The sequence below is a fragment of the Ylistrum balloti genome, unplaced genomic scaffold, assembly GCF_031769215.1.
Source record: "Ylistrum balloti isolate Yb309-2 unplaced genomic scaffold, AGI_CSIRO_Ybal_v1 Utg370992, whole genome shotgun sequence".
In the NCBI taxonomy this organism is placed as follows: Eukaryota; Metazoa; Mollusca; class Bivalvia; order Pectinida; family Pectinidae; genus Ylistrum; species Ylistrum balloti.
The window spans coordinates 385,416-403,707 of NW_026782555.1; positions in this window are offsets into that span (position 1 = coordinate 385,416).

Consider the following 18,292-nt stretch of genomic DNA (forward strand, 5'->3'; position numbering starts at 1 on the left):
ACGAATTCGTTACTCATTTCTCAATTTTAATCTGAAATGGAATTTACGCAGTTTACACAGAGATAATGTAGGTGATGACTTCCTGTTCCACTAATGTCTCACCAATATGTGTTCCCCAAAATGTAATTCAAATATGAATCAGAGCTCGAAAAATTGTTTCATTTTTCAGTTCTATATCAAAATTTTACATACATTATCGTTTGGAATGTTTCGCCTTTTCTCTTGTATTTGATGAAATCGAATTTAACACTTGAATCAGAATGACCCTCTTCAGACCAGATATAAAGATGCTCTGATGATAAACTTTTAACTTTAATGTTACGTTTAAAACGTACAAATACAATATTCTAAGAACGAAATCGGGAAAATGATCAAAATTCTGATCGAATATACTTTGGTCGAGTTCGGTGATAAGAACTTCCCATGTGGGAGCAAACTTTGCAAACTGTGCCCCTTTCTTCGTCGACATATTTTTGTTTTCGTGCCAGGCTGATTTTATGGAAAAGCTTATAAATATACGTGTCAGTTTCACCTTGAGATACATTGATGATGTATTGTCTTGAAATAAGAAGAAATTTATTTACCTTGTCCATCATATACAACCATCAGAGTAGGAAATCAAGGACACGTCAGACTCCTCTACATCAACCACTTCGATCTTTTCCAACCAGAAACCAACACAACAGATACGACTTACCACTAAGCTGTATGATATGCGTGATGATTCCTATTACTGGAAGTAAATTTTCCATTCCTGAGCAACATTAATGCCCTTCAACCTATGGTGTTTACATGTCACAGTTGATTCAATATTCTATGTTACCAATAACCCATACCATATGGTATGTGAAAGACAACGGAACCTGACAGATATACTCACAACACAGTGTTTCGAGAGATGAAGGTTGACGACGAGTATAGGGACAATTTACTGTCGTCATGACGATCTCATTTAGCCTTAGTTCATGTCTATGGTGGATTACAAAATTCTTGTTCACAATATATTGTCATTTAGCTTCAGTTCGTGTCATTTTGAGAAAGGGTTTCCTTGTAGTAACCTAACTGGACATGAAAAATGTCTGCCGGATGCTTTCCAGGGAATGGATGAAGTGTCTTTCTCAAAGACACAAGGCATCTGCAGATATCCGATCGCCAGGCGACTAAGTTGATTCCGCGCTCTCAACCAAACTGGAAAACGGACCGGTCTGTGCTGTCAGTGCTATGTCATTTGACAAGACGTTTTATTACAATTACCTTAGAATGGGTGCGACGAGCCTTTCGTGTATTTTCGAGTGATTTAGCAACAAGTTAAGAACTGCTAGAAAACCTCTCCTCAAAATAACCTTGGCTGTTGACGGGGTTAAAATAAAGTCCGGAAAGAAATCTTTTCGGGCGCGAAGGCCGTAATAATGGACGTAAAACCTGTTAAATAAAAAAAAAACATTTTCGTGCGCAGTTATTAAACTGATCTGTGAACCTGGTCCATGTTTTTCTTAGTGAAAGGTTCAGAACAGGGTGTTTTAAGTCTATAAAGCTGCGAAAATTGAACAAGAATACACAATAAACCGGCGACTGAAACATCCCGGCCCTAGTTCGTCTATGTATAATTTTTTATGTGATATGTCTCTAGGTCTAACTGAAGGCCTGATAAAAGTGCATACAGTGGGGGGAAGAAGAGGTATGTCATCTATCATACAGACGTCCGCCGTCCTCAGACACCAGGTGAGCTGGAATTAGTGGGACATGGATCGTTAACCAAAGGAATAGAAGCTTACCAGAGTCCCGTACATTTTAAGTGTTGTTAGATTGACACTGGTTTAATATATAAGTTAACTACAAACTATAAATTAAAAAAAAAAATTAATTTCAACAACTGGTGTTTTATCAAAGAAATTCGAAGACTACAGAATAGCGTAAGACTCATTGTAAGAAATAATCAGTATACATTAATGTGTGAAATTTGACTTGAAGCTTGTCACTCTTTGAGAAGGCTAGGTATACCGAGTCTTTGATGAGCTCTCGGCCTTTGTTACTAAACACATCTAGCTACTATTGTCAACACGAGTATTTGATTCAATATCGACCCCACTGAAAGGCTTTTGTTTTATAGACATCTAGAGCAATTACCTCTACATAAGTATGGATAGCTTGATATCAAGTTAAAACAGATTGACAATAATTCGTTGACACGACGAAACCCCTAATACATATTTACTGTTTTAGTTCCATATCTAACACCCAATCAATTCGGACTTTTAGAAAGTATGTTTGCCATAAAATGTATTTCAAATGAGAAAACGATTACGTGTGGGTACGTTTTAGAGCTAATTAGCGCCGACGGTATCGAACCGCCCTAATGACTTTGACAAAGATAGTAATCGAATGCACCGACTAACTCCGTGTTCTTACAAATGTATTTGATTTTCCAGAGACAACATTCCTGGTGTCACGTCTGTTGTGGAGACAATACAGTGTGTACACCGACCAGAACGTGTCTCGCCCTAGTAATCGACTGTCTAAGCTGAAGAATATATATGTCGTTCCGCCTCGTTTATTTGCCTGGACACGTTACTTGTGGTGTGTGTATAAAATCACCTGTGTATTACCTTTGTAAGACTACTTCCTAACAAGTCGCCTTATTTTAAAGCATCGTTGTGAAACTGTAGACTATAAATATGACACGCCATTAAAAACGTGTTCCAGCTAACTCTATCACTAAGTGTCTGATTGGTTAATAATTAAGCCAGGCTACCGTACCTCCAATTATGATTGGTCAAAAACTGTGTCGTTCCGTTCGAGTGCTCGAAGTGGCGGTTGCACTCGAGTCAATGAAACCACATGACTTGGCCGATCAATTTCGTATCTAGTGCCGTGGTTAGAACATTGGCATAGGCAGTAGATTGACGATCGATAAAAATCTAATCAATGGTTGAACTCATTATCTATATTCAATACCAAACTACAATAGTATTGTTGGTCCTGATATAACCTAATTATAAGACAAAATTTTACATATTTGCTGGTATGAAAGTGACTATGCTAGGCCAGATGCAGTGACAAGCTAACGGTGTAAACACCGGTTAGATTAAATAGAGTCACGACAACAAACACGAGGCAATAATCAATAAGGTCAGGTAAGGCGAATATCGTGTGATGGTCAATTAGAATGGCCGGAGTGAGCAGGGATACCACTTGATGGTCAACTAGTATGGTCAGAGTGAGCAGGGATACCACGTGATGGTCAACTATGATGGTCAGAGTGAGCAGGGATACCACGTGATGGTCAACTAGTATGGTCAGAGTGAGCAGGGATACCACGTGATGGTCAACTAGTATGGTCAGAGTGAGCAGGGATACCACGTGATGGTCAACTAGTATGGTCAGAGTGACCAGGGATACCACGTGATGGTCAACTAGTATGGTCAGAGTGAGCAGGGATACCACGTGATGGTCAACTAGTATGGTCAGAGTGAGCAGGGATACCACGTGATGGTCAACTAGTATGGTCAGAGTGAGCAGGGATGTCGTGTGATGGTTAACTATGATGGTCAGAGTGAGCAGGGATACCACGTGATGGTCAACTAGTATGGTCAGAGTGAGCAGGGATACCACGTGATGGTCAACTAGTATGGACAGAGTGAGCAGGGATACCACGTGATGGTCAACTAGTATGGACAGAGTGAGCAGGGATACCACGTGATGGTCAACTAGTATGGTCAGAGTGAGCAGGGATACCACGTGATGGTCAACTAGTATGGACAGAGTGAGCAGGGATACCACGTGATGGTCAACCAGTATGGTCAGAGTGAGCAGGGATACCACGTGATGGTCAACCAGTATGGTCAGAGTGAGCAGGAATACCACGTGATGGTCAACTAGGATGGCCGGAGTGAGCAGGGATGCCACGTGATGGTCAACTAGTATGGTCAGAGTGAGCAGGGATACCACGTGATGGTCAACTAGTATGGACAGAGTGAGCAGGGATACCACTTGATGGTCAACTAGTATAGTCAGAGTGAGCAGGGATACCACGTGATGGTCAACTAGTATGGTCAGAGTGAGCAGGGATACCGTGTGATGGTCAACTATTTTAGCGAGAGTGACCAGCGATATCGTGTGATGGTCAACTATTTTAGCCAGAGTGAGCAGGGCAACTAGAGTGGTCAGAGTCATCAGTTATTCTGTTATGGTCAGAGGGTACCACCAGATTAACCTACAATACCGTGTGATTGTCAACTGTTATGGCCAAAGTGACCAAGGTTACCGGGTAACGGTCAACCACCGGCTATAAAATGTGTTACTAGTAACACGTATATCACGACCGGAGTATTTATGTGTGGTGATCTATTTGTAGAGTAGATCTCACAACAATACTGTGTAATGTTGTACAACCAAACTGATAAGTAGATGATAATTAGGATTAGTAGAAACCTGTGTTCTATCCTTCTACAATACACGTGCATCGATAGACACGTGCATTGCTATACACGTGCATCCAATATACATTGTTACCGCCTGTTGTGCTGGCGTCCGTATAGTACTTCCCCAGTCTAAACAAAGACTTTTTGCCCAAGAAATTGGAGTAGTAATATCACTCCAGATCAGAGGAACGTAGCGGCTGAGAAGAAACACACAAGCAGTTCGAATGGCATAACCTGTCTGCCAAACCAAGCCAACCTATTTTTGTGCTTCCCCAGCACGTGCAAGCTATCAAGTTCAAGTTCAAACTGAGAGGTTCGGATCATTGGAGACAATTTCAACACATAAAAAGCTATAAAAGAAGTATTTCCATCATATTGCAAAATGAATACTTCAAATCAAAGAAAAATATCTTTCAGATAAAAAAAACAAAAACAAAAATGCCAGAACAATAATAATTTTTACTAATGACAGGAGTTCTTCAATAGAAGAGCTCTACATATAGACATGCAAACTTACAGAATTGATAAATTATTGTGTACACTGTATGCAGTAAAGGTTTCCGTGAGGTTATTTAACGTGTGTAAACAACAACATGTATGTGCAGGTACAACAAAGAGCAAATCCATTTGTCATAAAATATTTTTTAAGAACAAGAATAAAGAGATATACGACGATACAGAATTACCTTCATGGTTGAGAAATTGTGACCGAATTGTTCTTGTAGTTGTTAACCAGCCACAAAAAAAGTCAATACAGGAACGTCCTGAATGCGTTTACCATCTATACCGCAGATGTTTACATAGTTGGGCTTCTGCTGGTAAAATCTCGAATTTATCGCGTAGAAAGTTGGATGATATCTCGCCCAAGTTTTCAAATAAAATTCTGGTTTGCTTTGTAAATAAGTGTGTTTTCAAGATTTTGATTCATAATTTTAATTGTAGCCTTTTATGTTAACGCTGAGAAAGCGGTAAAATCTTTTCAGAGATAACAAAATATAATTAAAAATGAAAAAAAAAAAAAACACAAACAGACCCTTTTGGTTTTAAGAAATAATGTGGCAAAAACAAAGAATTACTAAAACTTTCCAAAAATATAGAAATTTGGCATAAAAAATGGGACCTAGTATATCCCTTAAAACGATATGATGGCGGTACGGTTGTTACTGTGAACTATTTTTAGGTGTTCTAGTTGACGGTGAAGTGGTCACTGTATACCTTGTTATTTTTGGGGGTTCTAGTTGACGGTGAGGTGGTTACTGTAAACCTTGTTATTTTTGGGGGTTCTAGTTGACGGTGAGGTGGTTACTGTAAACCTTGTTATTTTTGGGGGTTCTAGTTAACGGTGAGGTGGTTACTGTAAACCTTGTTATTTTTGGGGGTTCTAGTTGACGGTGAGGTGGTTACTGTAAACCTTGTAATTTATGGGGGTTCTAGTTAACGGTGAGGTGGTTACTGTGAACGTCGATATTTTTAGAGGATCTAGTTGACGGTGAGGTGGCTACTGTAAACCTTGTTATTTTGGGGGTTCTAGTTGACGGTGAGGTGGTTACTGTAAACCTTGTAATTTATGGGGGTTCTAGTTAACGGTGAGGTGGTTACTGTGAACGTCGATATTTTTAGAGGATCTAGTTGACGGTGAGGTGGCTACTGTAAACCTTGTTATTTTGGGGGTTCTAGTTGACGGTGAGGTGGTTACTGTAAACCTTGTTATTTTGGGGGTTCTAGTTGACGGTGAGGTGGTTACTGTAAAACTTGTAATTTTTTGGGGTTCTAGTTAACGGTGAGGTGGTTACTGTAAACCTTGTAATTTATGGGGGTTCTAGTTAACGGTGAGGTGGTTACTGTGAACGTCGATATTTTTAGAGGATCTAGTTGACGGTGAGGTGGCTACTGTAAACCTTGTTATTTTGGGGGTTCTAGTTGACGGTGAGGTGGTTACTGTAAAACTTGTAATTTTTTGGGGTTCTAGTTAACGGTGAGGTGGTTACTGTAAACCTTGTTATTTTGGGGGTTTCTAGTTGACGGTGAGGTGGTTACTGTAAACGTTATTATTTTTAGAGGTTCTAGTTGACGGTTAGGCTGTCATCGTAAACCTTGCTTCATTTTTTTCACATTTTATACAGTTTATAAAATCTAATAGCATAGACACATTCGAGGAAAAAAAACGATCCAAAACATAGTCCTTGTCTTGACTTTCAGTTCTTGATTAAAGCAGGTAGTTATATGATACCTATTACACAGCATTATAAGAGGGACGCTCAGTCGGTTAGAGAGTCGACCTGTGAAACATCAGGTGAATTCTTTCCGCATCGACTTCACCGGAAGCTGGGGTTGTGTCCTTGTGTAAAACAATGCACTCTAATTGCTGCGGGTGAAATACGACGGACCTCTCGTATGTTATTCAGTGAGGTAGCCACCAACTACTACAAGGAGAGCTCGCCTTAGAATGGCACTGGCTTTTCACGCGGCCAGACACATTAGACTACATAAGCTGGTTATATCTGCAATGACTCAAGGATGGTATCACTTCTTGAAAGGGCAAACGCCCGAATGAAAAAAATGCCTCTTTTATCGAGAAATACGTCAAAAAGAAGAGAAAATGAAGAGAAAAAGATACAGATTAAACTGACCCTTTCAGATCACGTAAAAGGAAATAGTAATTATAACAATTACCATATCATGTTCGTAGGTCTCGAAATCTCGTCTGAAGTTCTGGGATGAACAATGGAAGACCTGATGTTATATATATATATATAAAAAACATGAATCATTGCTATTTATATGCAAATTTAAAAGAAAGCAGAAACAAGACTTATCAATCATCATTTATGTTTCAATAATAAAAAAACCCTGAACTTACGTAGGAAGCATTATATGGTTTTGATGTCACTGTGGATGTTTTGGATGGATGACAGACTTCATTTATCACATGTTTGAATCAACGTTTAGCTATCAGTGGTGTGATGTGTGTGTGTTTTTTGGTCAACATAAACATTTATAAGTATCCTTCAGAGTTGTGTACCAAGTCCTGTTCTTATTTTTATCTACGCAGGCGACGTCCCTGCCGTCCCACAAAACAGCATCATAAAAATTGTTTTGCTGGTGACTTTAAACGCAAAAGGTTCAAACAGATATAAAACATGAAAGCAATGCGAGAATGTCCTTGGACAAATACACATAAACAATTTTAGAAAATCTTAGAAAATGTAGTATCGAGGGAAAAAAATAAAATAAGACGTGAGTTTACGTAACATACCGCATGTAGCCTAATCACCCTCTATTGTACAGATAAAAAGCATTTTATAGTTGTGAACATACAATGCTAGTAGCAAGCAAAGAAAAGAACATGATTTTCAGAATCTGCTACTGTTGGATTCGTCTTGTATTTTCCCAACACAGGTCTAGATATAGTATCTCCACTCATCACACGGAACAAAACACAGGGACCGTAACAACTGGAACGCCACCTAGTATATCATTCAGGGGGCATAACCGACAAATTATTCTCGTACGGATACCTCGTGGAACATGGTATTATTTGTTTCTATAACGTAAGAAAGAACATGACTACAAAACACTCACACAGATGCAACGAAAAAGACCAAACAAGCCAATACATGTTTATAGTACATCCGTGTTAAAACAAAAACATTGAGACCTACAGCTAGCGGGGTGGGGGTGGGGGAGGGGGATGAGTGACATTTTTATTAGTTCTCTTGATGATAAATTTAAAGTGATCGTCTTCTCTTAAGAATGAAAATCAAACCAGGATAATATAATTTCACAAACATTAGAAATGAACTCACTTGGAGGAAATACCAAAATCCCCATTTACAGTTAATCCTAGCTATGTTCTTTGCGTTGAACGAACGGGTAGGTTGTGAAGAGATATATTCGATCTATGCTTGTCTTGACTTGAAGGTTGTGAAACAAAAAAAAATCGAAAATGTTGATCCGGATTGGTAGCTTGTGAAAGATGAATTCACTAGTAGGTTGTGTAGATTTAAATTCGATCCAGTAATTTCCGGTCTGGAAAATTCGGTTTATGTTTATTGGGAGTGGTAAGTTGTGTAGAGGTAAATTCGGTCAATGTTTATTCGGGGTGGTAAGTTGTATAGAGGTAAATTCGGTCCATGTTTATTCGGAGTGGTAAGTTGTGTAGAGGTAAATTCGGTCAATCGTTACTCGTGGGGGTAAGTTGTGTAGAGGTAAATTCGGTCCATGTTTATTCGGGGTGGTAAGTTGTATAGAGGTAAATTAGGTCCATGTTTATTCGGAGTGGTAAGTTGTGTAGAGGTAAATTCGGTTCATGTTTATTCGGAGTGGTAAGTTGTGTAGAGGTAAATTCGGTCCATGTTTATTCGGAGTGGTAAGTTGTGTAGAGGTAAATTCGGTCCATGTTTATTCGGAGTGGTAAGTTGTATAAAGATAAATTCGGTCCATGTTTATTCGGATTGGTAAGTTGTCTAGCGGCAAATTCTGTCCATGTTTATTAGGAGTGGTAAGTTGTGTAGAGGTAAATTCGGTTCATGTTTAATCGGAGTGGTAAGTTGTATAAAGATAAATTCGGTCCATGTTTATTCGGATTGGTAAGTTGTCTAGCGGCAAATTCTGTCCATGTTTATTAGGAGTGGTAAGTTGTGTAGAGGTAAAATTGATTAAGATAAATGTACATTTAAGTCTGGGTATTCCGGAATAAAAAGTTGAGAAGCGGTTTAAATCCTCATTAATTCGGGAACAAAGTTTGAAAACTGACTCAGATCCTTGTTACTTCAGAAAGATAAACTGAAAATTGATTTTAATAGAAAGCAAACAATATCTCAAATCTGAGTACAATATCAGCAATAATTGGTGACTTTGTCTACCACAGTACCTAATTTTGATGATATTCCTGCCATTTTTGTGGTAGCGATAATCTGAAATGTACTAAAACAATTTAACATACAAGACCTCTTGTCACACAAGTTGTCCGAGTTAAAATTAAAATTTGACAATCTGAAATGGAAACGAGGTTACCTTTTACCAAAGTAAAAGCACGATGAATTGAGCCGTTCTGGCAGGACAAGTGTCATTTTATGGTAAATTTACGGTAATAATGCCATGTTCTCAAAGGGAAAACCAGATTTACAACAACGAAATGAGGAAGCCTTTAACTAAGGAAAAGCACGATGAATTGAGCCGTTCTGGCAGGACAAAGGTCATTTATATGGTATATTTACGGTAATGATGCCATGTTCTTAAAAGAAAAAAACAGATTTACAACAACGAAACATGGCACGCTGACGAACGTTTAATACATCTAACTTCGTATCTTACAGGGAAATGGAATATTTTCCCATAATATCATGATGGCGACCGTGAACATATTCCACATTGTCTTCGTCGCCCAAAAAAATCTGTTGTTAGCTCTCCAATGTCGGAATATTTTACGGAAGCTGTAGAGTGATTATTAAGCTGGGCCGAAAAATATATGTTTCCGGTTTCTACTTGGAAAAAATTATGGTCGATAGGTAGCGATTTTTTTTTAATGTTTGCCTACATTTGACAATGACTTCTCAAGTACGGCATATTGATTAGAGAATGGTCTATACCCAAGTATAGTATGTATAATGTCGGATGTGTATATTTCAATGTTTATCTATCCCAAAGGGTTCTGACTATCTATCCGCGATTTGTTTTTTTTTCGGTTGCGGTCGATAGAATTCTCTCTGAAAAAAGTAGCGACCCGTGTATGTGTCGGCATTTAAGCAATACAGTTAGGACTGATATAGCGATGAAAAGATAGATATGTTCTCTTTTCGTGACAAAGCAATTGACTGTTGTAAATTAAGTATTTCCACTCATTTTCCAAGACAAAGTTTACTTTCCTGCATATTTGCAATGACTGCCACTATAAGGAATCTTTCTAGATTTTACCAAAAAGTAGACTCTCTCTAAATTGGCAGAAACGGTAGCTTTGCTTTGAGGATGCAAATTGGAAACGTCAGTGCCACTTAGAATCAGCTAATGAAGTAGAGCTTCCGTCAATATTAACTTCAAATCATAGTCAATGTCACTACACGTACTTCATTTCCTGCACACAACACGTATTTACAATGGCCGCCACTATGCGGAATCTTTCTAGAGTTTACCAAAAAGTCAACTCTCTCAAAATTGGCGGGAATGGTTGCTTTGCCTTGGGGATGCAAATTCACAATTGGAAACATCAGTGCCACTTAGAATCAGCTAATGAAGGAGAGCTTCCGTCAATATTAACTTCAAATCATAGTCAATGCGACATTTAACGTACCAGTTCAAGGAAATTCATGTCTGGCAGCAACTAAAAACTGTCATGGCGTGCAATGTTGGAAGTGGTGTCATTCAATATGGCGTGATTAATGATATACGGCAATATGATTAACGGAGAGTAACTCGGTTATTAGATTTATAGAAAGTAAGTGCACCGAATGAACCAGTATTGATTACAATACCTGTATTGAAATTATTTGAACCATGACTAAATATTTCTCCCTTTAGTGGTATTATCAAACAGACACATTTTGGCTTCTCGATGAATTTGGCAATAGACTTGATGGAGCTAAACAACAAGATCGTAATATAGATATGCAAGCTGCAGACAGACATGCAGCATTTTCAAAACGTGCGCAGTAATTATTTTTCCTTTTAAAGTTTGTTAAAATGTTAGGCGTTTGTGCCATCGATTTTACGCCATCACTTTGCTGTTAGCCGCAACATTGCTTTCCGGCTGCGTTCCGGTGGTGTTCCATACCAAGGCCTGGAAAATAGATTAGTACTCAAGGGAGACAGGTTTCCCCGAGACACATGTTGATGAGCATATTCTCAAACTGTTGAAGACCGGACACGTACGATATTACAAGTGATGTGTCAACCAAGAACGTGCCACAGCTATTAACCCGACATTGCTGTTCCATACACCCTAATTTACTGGAAGTGAATTAATTCACAATAGTTATGCAATCTTAATAAAATTTGCACGTGTCCTATAAAGAGTCTACAAATGTCGCCATGTGTTCCATACGGTCTGTCATTAGCACAGATGTAAGAACCCGATCCAACAACATTATAGAGAGATTATGTCGGCATTGGTTTTCGTCCGCTTTAACGTCGATCCAACAAACGAAATTGCGAAAAATGTTTCGTTGGCGTAAATTTCATGTTTTATATCTTTTTGTTGGAATTTCATTTCATAGATAAGCGGTGCTCATAAAATCCCCTCGTACTGTATAAACATGTCTGTTTCTAATTTTATCATTTCATTGACATAATTATCCATTCCCGATTTGAGAACTTCTCACGAAGAATTAAGGATATTGCAGTGTATCTATTTCAGTTTTAACCAGTGTAAGTTTAACATGAAATGACAAATGTTTAAATATTTCTGATAAAAGTCGATTTGTTAATAGAACGGTTATTTCAATTCGAAACATTACTGAAAGCCAATAAGAATATGGAGTTGTAAATCTTAAGATGTTCAGAGAATTAGTTACAGATCCATACCATCAACACAAAACCATGTTTGTAGCTCCCCTTACAGGATACAACACTGTTGTATGCGACAAGTGGAATTATATTAGTTGTCATGAAATGGCGAGTTCCAGTGGCAGATACCAGCTGATGTCAAGGTTTTGTCTGGGTCAATCCATCTTGGTGATACATTGGGGAAATCAATTATACATTTCAGTTATGTCACAGAAACAGCATAAAGAATGATGGAAATAACTCGACATTTTTTTCTACGTTGTGACCCGAAGCAGTCACACGAGCGTTTGAATTGCATTGAGTCAGAAAGCATGCTCATGATTGAGACATTTTTAGAAAATGGCCGCCAAGGATAACATGCTTGCATATGCTTTGCAGACGATACATAAATGCATTGATTTTGCCCCAAAGTAAGAACAGCAATATGGTTTTCACTATTTTTATTATATTGTAAATGATATTTTAAACGCGTGAAAATTGGATATATCATTGCTGATGACAGCGCTTGCGAAATTTCGTGAGATTGTCTCTGCGATGCTGAACCCATTGGCTGTCTTTCAACGATAACGTTATCTGGATAATGAAATATATGCTTTAAACACGGTTTTACGAGAAGATCGGGACCTGACCGAGTCCAGCTCAATAAAGAACCAAAATCTGATTAAGTGCACGGAAAAAAGCCCCCGTGTGTGTCCTTCCTTCAGAAAAACCAAGTACCTAAAGCATTGTGTCTTAGATATATCGTGCTGAATTTAACTTGTAACCAGTGCTTTGGGAATTTTATGTTAGTAGGACTGAAAATTTAGTATCCGAGACTGTTATGTAATTTACTTGTTTTGCTATCACACAGAATATTTATAATTCGCTGAGGTTGACAGCGATTCTGAGGAATTTACAGTCTAACTCACTCCTCTGATAAAAATGTGTGTAAATGTAAAGTAACTGTAATATTACTTCACTGATGATGAACATAGCAACGATTTTTATAACATTTCCGATGAAAGTAATTTTAAAATAAACTTGCAGCTGCCGAAGCCACCAAAAAAAGGTATTCACAAACATACATAAGGCATGTCGTCTTATAATGTTTTGAAAAAAGAAAAAACGGATGAAAGTTTCAACGTTTATATCGTGATGCGAAACTCTTCGTATCTTTCATAACACACTGGTAGAGAAACTTATTCAATATCGTTCTTTCCGATCTTAATGACAAATTCTGAAAGCACAAGCGCTATGTTACCCTGCAGTGTCATTTGGAACGAAATTTTGACAGACTGACGTATCCTATTTGTCAGGTGCAGCAGTATGCGCTACAAGCTTGTTCATCTTAATTAATTGAAGGAACACTTTTGATGTTTTTAAAACTGACAAACTCTTTCGCTATTCCCATGCCTATACTCACATAAAATTTCGTGATAATCGCAACGTTTGTCATTGGTTCACATATTTTATTTAAGTAAATATGGAGTTTGGTTTTTTTTATCCAAATTGGTAAAATATTTTAATTTTAACAAAATTAAAGTAAAAATATTTATAGCTCGAATGTGGTTTCAAAAACAATAAGAACTAATTCCACTTTAAAACATTTTTTTATTTCTACTTGTTCATTATTTCGAGATTGTGTAAAAGACTTAAATATGAATATTGAATAGTTTTCAGAAATCCTTTTGTTATACCGAATATCATAACTCCAACGTGTCTTGACGTCATCAGCTATAAATTTTTTTCCATATAATATGGCGGTCTTTCTGGAGGCAAAAATGGAATAAGTTTCACTGAGTTATAAAATGGACTAGGACTTTCTCTATCATTTAAAAGGTAACACCATTTTCCATCTCCTTGTTAAGTCAACTAGACTTTGTCGAAAGAAATGTGTTTCTGTAAACAAGGCCCCACTTGTATAAAACATCTCAACTTGAGATTTCCTCAAGTCGAGATTTTCCTCTGCTGATATCTCCTCAAAAACGGCTTGTATAAAATTTTCTCAAGGAACAGGAGGAAGTCCTCGGCTAAGATGTCCTGAAATTCCTTGAGGAATTTTCATACAAGATATTTTCAAGGAGATATTAGCTAAGGAAAATCTGGGCTTGAGGAAATCTCAAGTTGAGATATTTTATACAAGTGGGGCCAATTATATTACGGTGTATTATTCGTGATGTTACGAAGTATGTACATTGTTACCTTTACAATGACTTGGTATTAGACTAATAGGGAAGAATTTCGAATACAACCGAAATATATATGGGATACCTTCAGGAGAAAACGAAAGCTTTATTCTAAGTTTTTCTTCTTCAAATGCGGAGCCGGTGTTTTAATTTATAGCACATCATTTTATGAGTGACATGGTCATGGAATGGCACTCAGATGTACTATCACATTTTGATTTGAAGAGGAACCCTAGTTACTTCATCATCGTCAATCGGCAATGATATTATCACACTTTAACAGTTGTTCTAGCTGTCGAGGTTTCATTGACGTCACAAGGAAGCAGAATTAAGTCCATTGCTCCCGATTCCATGTAATGGCCAAAAAGGCACACGGGAGTGATAGCTATGCCTCAAGCAATCGTCTAAGTTCGTATGAAACAGGAGCTACCGAATGATTTCAAAATGGATTATAATCGAATATCATTTCAGAATCAGCCATCTATACCATGACTGGATGGATGTTCGTGTCAAAGAAGGCATATTCTTGTTAACACGTGAGCTTCCCTTGTAAATAATGTCTGTCGATATCTGCCCTTGATAAATCTTGAATTTTGATAATTAATTTAATGATACACGTATCTTGGAAACCCGAATTCTGTTTTTTCATCATTCCGTTACAGCAGGTTCTTCATAGAACTGTTCCAATAGCATTATCAAACGCAATGTCATGGAGTACAGGGTTGACGAGATTAAAACTCCTGGTTCTTAATAAGCGTAATTCCTTTCTTTCGTTCCTTTTTTTTTGTTTTGTTATTTTTTTGTTAATATTTTGCCATAGTTCCATCGATTTTGAGTTCTAATTAAGATTCTGTTGGCATGTCGGTATGTTTATTTATTTATTTAATTTTTTAGATCGGTTGTGTCCCTGGAATTGCATATTAGATACAATATTGACTTCGTACGGCAATACAAAAAAACATCAATAATTTAAATGAGAATTTTTAACGCCTATGCATCGACATTTCATGAAATCTTCAGAAAGTAGTTGATCAAATGATGCAAAACAACATCAAAACAGGGTCGCATTTTAATTTTTAAACAATATGTGTGTTTATCTAATATGTTGCATCGAAATAAACTTCTGAGTGTTTTTTTCCAAATAAATTACGACTTACAAGGATTTTCATGTTGGAATGATTACAGTGTTATAGTGCTATCACACCGAAATATCATAACCTCAAACATTCCAATTGATCACATTATACAACCAGCCATTCCATACCACAACCGAAATACAATGGGTCAGTTCATAATATGCATATTGTCTTTACTCCTTGGAACAGACCCAAACACAAGTGAAGGAATATCACTCGGCAGGTGACAAAAAATACTATTTCACTGTCCTGGAGATTGCCTACAGAACACTAGCGTACGCGGGAAAATATGATGACCAATTCTGGTTTGCGTGTTGCGTCGGCCCAGGGTCGGTAAGATGTTTTGACTTAAGTCTGTGGATAAAGTGTAGGAACGTGTACCGTCTAATTTCTCGATTCAATAGTAAAATGTAAAATGAGAGAGAGAGAGAGAGAGAGAGAGAGAGAGAGAGAGAGAGAGAGAGAGAGCACACACACACACACACACACACACACACACACACACACACACACACACACACAGACACAGAGAGAGAGAGAGAGAGAGAGAAAGAGAGAGTCTCCCCTACCTGTAACCAGTGTTAAACATTTAAGTATAAGATCGCGGTCTATTTTTATTGGTGATGCCGTATATTTCTATTTTCGAAGTATCACTAGGAAAGTTTCTGTGCATACAATCGATACCAGAATGTCTATTTCATTTAAGGAAGCCAGCAAAACTCGTGTTCAGCTGTTACGTAATATTCCCGAGATAGACAAATTCTTCCATGAAGATTGTGTTTGTTATCTCAGCACGTGATCAGAGCGGTCGTCATTTCGAATGTTTGTAATAAATTCAATTTTTTACACGTTTTCTTTCCGTTGGAAATAAAAATGTCCAACAGAGAATGAGATAAATGTCCCCTTCTTTGTCTTCAGTATGAATTTTGGAGAATAATTCTTAAATCATTTCTTGTTACACATTTATTTTGGTGTCAAGTACGAGATACAGTCTGTAATATAGAAACAAGAGGCACATCGGGCCTGCACAGGTCAAATGAGTCTATAATTTCCTGGAAAACCAACACACTTGTGAATAATGCCAAAAATAATTAAGCCAATTAGAGGCCAGATCATCCACTTTGGATTTTAAGATCAACACGAAAAGAATCATTCGGCTGTGATACTCATTTGGAAATTTTGTTCAGTTTGCTGTCAATTTCTGTTGTTCTAAAGCAGGTACATATGACCATGAAGAATATTCGAAATTAGCTTGAACAATGTTATATTCAATATTGAAACAGTATAACACATACATATATACACATGGGATAAAAAAAACAAGCTTACATCTAATATTGCTTCATTTCTCAATCAGACAACAACAGTACACAACAAAATCATTTTTTTTTATTATTCTCAATTCGGCCATTTTCATATAAAGTTATTCCGGTACCAATCCTTCCTATAAAGAAATTTCAGCTAACATTAAAACTATTTTTATTACATTTGTGAATTCTTATGGGCGATCCGTGTCACTGACTTCTCATGTCATTGATCATGTGAAGCAGAGCACTTCTGCCCGCTTCGACTCATATATGTCGCGGTCAGCGTGTCCGAACGGTCAGTAATATCACATAGTGAGATAATACACGCACCTACAGCCTTGAGACAGCGTACACATATAGTCTATCATTGTTGGATCAGTGCCAAAACTGTCTATCTGTCGTGCTATTAAAGATTTGCATATATTAACCGAGTTTCTTCCAGGCGAGAGAACGATCTAATACACCGATTGATTTACATACAACAAGTCTTATCATTCTGACGTGTGAAAATAGTAGGTTTATTTGAGTGTGCGCTCACGTGAAGTTATATTTGTACCCGACAGTTCAAAATATATAGTTCATCTTGTTTATTTCGGTCAGAAAACCATTTCTTTACTGCAGCTACTTACATTTCATCAACTAATTGAATTTACGTAATGTTGATTTCTGTTCTGCCCGTTTTAGAAACTCGTGTTTGTGGAAGACCGGTTCTTAATCCATCTGTACAAAATTCTAACACAACCTATTTTACCTTTGTTTTAGCTTAAAACCTGTTTTAATTACAATTATATATCTTTCAAGATTTAGGATGTTATTCCATGACCACTGAAGGATATGATAGGAAATATATATATTTAACCTGCTCGTCTCGATACTGGGTTAACTGTCTCACACGCAACTGTATGGTGTATAGAGGGTAGCGCGCGCTGCGACGATCAATATCGGTCAAGGAATGCCATACTAACTATACAACCTCGATGGTTTATAGAAAACTGTCATTTTTTATTACCTCCTTCATATGTTCCTCTTATCTGTTTTAACAAATATGACACAATCTAAGAAACATATGGGAATGTAAAAATTTGACACGCAATTACATCTCTTCGTGTCTATTATCCTTTAAGATTCCAGGGGTAATTTTATTGAATTGTTCTCACCGTCTAGGATAAAAGATGTATGTTTCAGGAAAGGAAATCCAGCATAAACAAGTATTACAGACACAAATACGTTTATAATTTCTTATCCCACTGACAATAAGACCTATTGGTATTTTCATAGGTGTGTATACATTTTCTCAGAGATATAAATACACGTCTGCTAAACTTCCCCTGCCGAACACACTGGTAAAGGTTACTCGCGAACTCACTGCCCCCAAGTCTCGGGGTTTATTGGATAAGTAATGTATGTGGTTAATAACGGCTAGCCTTCGGGCAAAATGTGATGGCGGGAGAACGGCGGGACGGCGAGCCATTGATATTTGATACACATCACAACAGCGATAAGAACGCAGCATCGTGGCCGCAATAAAGACTTGTAGACGGTAAACATTTACATAATTACAACGGCCAATAACGCATTCTCCTTACCTACGGTAGCTTGTACCTAGAGTCGCCAGAACTGGCTCCTTACTTTTGGTACAAATTGATTGATGTGGACAACGGATGACGTCAGAATTATTGAGGTTATTACTATTTTTCGTCCAAAGTGGTGCTATAACAAAATTGATGACGTCATTGGTTATCCGAATTTGAGTTTATCGTTAT